Source organism: Temnothorax americanus, unplaced genomic scaffold (genome assembly GCF_048541705.1).
Source record: "Temnothorax americanus isolate GAGA-0224 unplaced genomic scaffold, ASM4854170v1 Scaffold198, whole genome shotgun sequence".
Lineage (NCBI taxonomy): Eukaryota > Metazoa > Arthropoda > Insecta > Hymenoptera > Formicidae > Temnothorax > Temnothorax americanus.
Window position 1 is genome coordinate 101,226 of NW_027509336.1, and position 6,275 is coordinate 107,500.

Genomic DNA, 6,275 nt, shown 5'->3' on the forward strand with positions numbered 1-6,275 from the left:
GCGGACTAACTAACAGTAAAACTCTTTTTTGCGCGATAACTGTACGGCATAACGGTACTTTTGTTTATAAAGCCCATGAAAAGAATATTCCGTCACGTACGCCGTAATATTCTTCAAATTGACTTTGAAAAAGTCCTTTAATCCGATTACTTGCAGAACGGCACTCCCGAAACGGTCGAAACAAACCCAACGAACCGGTTGCGATTTGTTTATTCAATTATAAATCAGCGGACGAAGGAACTTTATTAATATTACGAGTAGCCACAGTAGCATTATTCTTTAATTTAAATTTATACACGATAATTTAGTATGAGAAAATTATTTGAATTTTACCTAAATTTATGCTTATTTTCAACTTTGAATAAAACAATAAAAAAATGTTTTTTTAAAACATTTATAAACATAATAACTGCAATAATAAACGTAACTATTATAAGCAATTAAATTGTACATAAGATTATGTTGCAGAACTAATACAATTGAAACACTGATACACACATCAATATTTTCAATTAGCGGAAATCCGACATTTCATATATGCACCAATCTAATACCATGTATGTGTTATGAGCTATCGCCAGCTATCGCAACGTGTATTTGTAGTAATATCCGCTAAGAATATTATACAATGCTACAAGATTGCGTTAAAATTACAGTTTCTTTAAGAATCTATCTTGTATAATAATCATAGTAAAATTGTAGAAACGTTACAAATTATCGCAATTTTTACCGACATTACAAAAAAATATTGCATTGTATTTCTTTATTATGCATACAAAAAGGATTAAGAAGATGTTTCTGCTATTACACAGTGTTTTCGAGCATCATCCGAATTTTTCCATTCAACATTATTACATAAACTTACAATTAAAAAAAAATTGATACCCTTCGATAATATTTTGAAAAAAATTTGTCACAATTTGGCTAGGACGTTCTCTCGTCTTTATACTAGAGAAAATTGATTTTCTTAGGATTTTCTTAAAACTGTGAATATACGTTAATTTAGGTGTGCTTTATGCGTGGTATAAATTTCAGTACCTCTTCCGGGATAAAAATTAAAGATTGTTCAAAGTTTATAATACTAACGTTAATACTGTTATTTTTAATGTTATTTTGTTGTTATTTGGAAATTTGTATTCAACATATTATTAAAAAAAATAATCAAATATTTACTTTTTAAAAATTTTAAACAAATAAATCAAAATAAAAAAATATTAATTTTTTCCCTCAATTTTCTCAAACAATCCGCGCGTTTTGCTTCTTATTTTCGAATATATTTTCCGAAAAATATCAATTATTTACATTAAATTTACAAAATTGATGATAAAACCACAAAAAATGTCATATTAAATCGAAAAGTTGACATTTTAAAAACTTCATAACTCGGAAACTACTTTTATTCCAAAATTGAAATTTTCAGGGTTATTTAAGGATATAACGAAGTATATTCCCTGAAAATTTCAAAGGATTTCGAGTTGAAAGAAAAAAGTTCTGGTTATCTGAAAATGGCGATTTTTCGAAAATCGATCGGCTTAACGAAATAAAAGCAATCAAGCAAAAAGTGGGTAGATTTCTTCAGAGTATACCTGAACAAAAAATATTAGCTGCTGATCAACTCTCTACTTCAAAAACTGTAGATATGACAGCATTTTAAAAATAGGCAAAATTTCTCTAAAACAGTGGTTTAGTTAGCAGCTTGCCGTGAAGCCGGACTTGAGTGTAAACCAATGACCAATTTTTTCCTTAAAAGTAAAGAATTTACAGAAAAAATGCGGCCTCAAACGAGTCTCTAAGTTATATAGAAGCTGAGATATGAATTTTTGAAAATGACTGAAAAATCGACTTTTTTCAAAATTCAAAAAATTCTCCAGCGGCCGGATTTGATCGAATCGGGCTCAAATTTTTAGGATTATCTCCTTTTCTAGTGTACTTTCGAGGAAAAAATCGGCATCAAAATCGGTGACCCACCCCCGCAACCTTTGGTCGAAAAGTAATGAATCTGCCTCTATATATATGTATATATCATATAATTGTATGTAAGGAATCTTACCGAAATTATCATGCATGCCTTGAACAAAGTCCTTGAACAGTATCTGACGTACCGGAAGGTGTTACCTACGTTCGCATAGGCCGATGTAGCTGCTATGCAAAATGCATACGATGACCCGTGCATGATTAATTCTATCGGAATTATCCACCATGGTGTTGGAGATAGAATGGCGTAGCATATAAAGCAAAATATAATAGTGTAACTATATCCAAGCTTTTATTATTTTGTCTAAACAGAATGGAATATAATATATTTTTAGAAAAAAAAATGATTTTAGTTATAATTTTAGTTACTGTTTAGTTACAAATTGTAATAAAAATAAGTTACCTACTAATATATTACAAAAAAAAAAGAAATGCAATTTCGCCACCGAAAGTCTCCGCTATTATGATTAATCCTTCTATTAATTTAATTTTATTAGCAAAATGTGTTTTATTCAAATTATACGTTGTTTTAGAAAGTTTCAAATTATATTTAAAATATATATCATATACACAATAAAATTATATAATAAATTATTTATATCTAAATTTATATAAATTAATATTTTATAAATAAATATTATAGACGTTTTACACTATTAACGTTTTATCATATTTAAGGAAATTCACAAATCCGAGAAAATGGAAACTTACATTTTCCATATCGCAAGTCAATAGAGATGCATAAGAAATATTTTGAAAATGATCCAGCAACATTGGCCCCGGCAATGACGGTAAAAAGGATATCGAAATATAAGAGCAACTTGATAGCGCGACCAATACTATAAAGATCAATTTTCTCCATTATAAAGCCACATACTGGTTTCGTTATCAGATGCAGTATTAAAAAAAAAAGTACCAATGATACCTATAACTAATGGCGAAACACCAATTTGCTTTCCATAAACTGAAATGTATGGATAAGAGAAACACCAGTACCTAAAATAATATAATAGTATTATTAAATATATAATATAATGTAATATGTATTAAAATGCAGTGTATTTCTTAATTAACATTTATATGTTCCGTGGTACAGATTTGTATATTAAATATAAAAATAATTTTTTTTAACTCTACTTTAAATTTAAAATTTTATAATCTGTGCATGTAAGAAAGAGAAGATTATTAAGTATATGTATTTAATGATTATACTTACTCGCCACAAAAAAGAAATAATGCGCCTTTATACACAGATGCCCGTAATTAATCTTCATGATTTATATTTGTGAGAAAAAATAAATTGTGATATCTTCATCAAATTTGTGTCCCGCTACTTTGCACTCTTACATAGAAATTTCAGATAGTCAAATCTGTCGAGAACAGATTTTGAAACTGCTGGCTAAAAATGTCAATAGAATGTCGGTAGAAATATAACAGAACATAACGGCAAATTGACTGCAAAATCTGCTGTTTCTCTTGCCAGCAGTGTCTACCGGCAAAATACGTATTTATAGACAGGGATATTACAAAATTTGTTTTAATATTTAAACTTTAAACAAATTCTGTTGTTATACTGCAAACAGTTTGATTATTAGGAACATGCTAACAATAGTAACAATTAAAGAACACATGCTCGCTTCACGAAGTGATTTTGGCATACCTGCGCGCATAGAAGGTCGCACTATGCCATCACGTGTGATTACACGTGTGATGGTACAGTGATTACGCACACGTGATGGCATAGTGAACACACACGTGATGACTGTGCGATCTTTTACGATTAATATATAATTGATGATAAATTATAATATTGATCGTAAAAGATTGCTCTACATATAAAAATAATATTTAAATATCAAATAAAATGGCAAAAACGTTATATACAAATACGTATAAATTCGGACACAATTAATTGTATTTTTTTGTATTTTTTGTATTGTATTTTTTTTTTAAGTAACGCGAGTGACAAGCGTAGATTTTTAGCGTGTTGAATACAGCTCGCGTTTAGCTCGGACTCTGCAGCAAAAGCGTGCTGTATGATTGTTAGAATTGTGGCTAGATTTACGCTCCTCAACCGGAAAAAGTTGCGAAGGGATCCCCCCAATTCTCCTTTTTCTTTTCGCTGTAATTTTCTAGGGTAGACGTATTAGAATATGGTTTACGATTTGTCCAACGGGCAATGTTTGCTATGTGTGATCAAGAGATGAGTGTTATTTGTTACAGTATTGCGATCTTTTTTTTTCTTTTTTCTTTTATTTTCTTTATTATTAATTTTTTTTTAATTTTTGTTCGCACTGGTACGCCGGCATTGCATGATTAAAAAAAAGACAAACAGGTTTCCTGTGAGACACGCCATCGAATTTAGCACAAAATTTTACAAATAACACGTTAAATGTTTAGTTTGTTAACGCGCAAAGATATTTAATATTTCGTAATTTTATACTTGTTTGTTTTCTCTCCTCCGCCCTCTTGTGTTAGTTCTTCATCAGAATTTTTTACTTGTCTTTGTCGATTAGATCTTGTTTTATCGCTTAATCTAAATATATCATTTTTGTTTGTATTATTTGGCATTTTTAAAGAAAGTTCAGCAACCTACAACAAGATAATTACTAATCTAAAACACTGTTTCATCATTATGTACAATTGTATTATGTTAACTTTTAATTGAAATAAATCTTCTTCCAGATATTCATTCTGTAGAGTTCCTTTTTTTAACAATTTCTGTTTCTTTTCTTACTTTTTGGACACTGTTCTTCTTTTCTTAGATGGATTTAAACGTTTTCTCATAGTTTTTAAACAAAATTCAATAAAGCCCTGATTTGTTTTACTGTCATAAAAATTCTCTTGAAAGCAAAATTGAATGTAATATAAGTTTTTTTAGTATTAAAGCAAATTATCTGCTTACGTAGCCGTTTCCAGAGAGAGTTAAACGAAGTTTTGGGAACTGTGTAACTATTTGGCTAGCTATAATTCCGTTTTTAATCTATTTGATGGATATTTTTAACAACAAAAAAATAAATGTTTTTATTAATTATATAGAATTACATAAATAATGCTCATACAAAAAAACATCATTACTTACAAACTGTCATTATTAATTTTTATCAAGCCTGCACCACAAATTCTGATGAGTTCTTGCCTCTCCACGGGCTTAACTACACCTGATTCTAAAATACTAATTAGCGATAGATTTCTTTTAGATTTTTTGTCGTGTCCTTCCATCCAGAATCTAATATCAAACATTTCATTTAAATTTCGATGTCCCTCAAAAAAATATATATGTATATGAAAATTATGTGTCATGCAATGTTAAATATAAATACTAGATTGTTCACAAGGACTTGAATGCGTCGAAAAACGCATGCAAAACTAAATATTCAACTAAAAACCTTCTTCAAAATGGGTATACAGAAACTTCCACAAAAATGTCTTGAATTTCTGAAAGAATATGTAAAATAGTAGGTATAATATTTCTAAATAAATATTTTTATACTACTTTTAAAAAATCAGTTTTATAAATATTTGAACAACCTAGTATTAAATATACATATTAACGTATTTTTACCTCTTCACTATTTTTATCAAGAACAATTACGTTTTGGCATTCATTTTCTTCTTTACTTTGTACATTCACATTGCTGTGTTCTCAGGGTTGGGCAGATACGTATCTTAAAATATTTGAGATACGTATTTAGATACGTATCTTATTTAAATACAGTATTTAAATACCGAATAATTAAGTATCTTGTATTTTGCATTTAATTACTTAATCTAAGTGTATCTTGTATTTAAATGTATTTAAATGTATTTATTAATTACATATTTTGTCTCTTTTTGAAAAAGGTAAAAAAATTGTAATGTTATCGAGTTATCGTCTGCCGGCACGATGCAAAAGCTCACGCGACTCTTCGTCATAAACAAACGGATTGCGAGATAGATAAGTACACATTCTAAATTCTAACATTCTCAAAAGCTTCTAATGAGAACTGCTTCGGCGACCGAAGGTCGGTACATGGTACATAATACCTTAAAAAAATCTAAGTAACAAGTGGTAGACGAAATCTTTGTATCTTGAAAAATCTCGAAAAAACCTAAACAGTGGTATCTTCACCTCAAAAAAAAAACAAAGTAGTAGTATTATACCTCGAAAAAACCTAAGTAACAAGTGGTGGACGTAATCTTTGTACCTCGAAAAAAACAAAGTTGTAGTATTATACCTCGAAATAACACCTTGTACACACTGTTTATACAATGCGTAATACTACAAAAAGGCGTGATATCTGTACAAAATTACCTTTTTT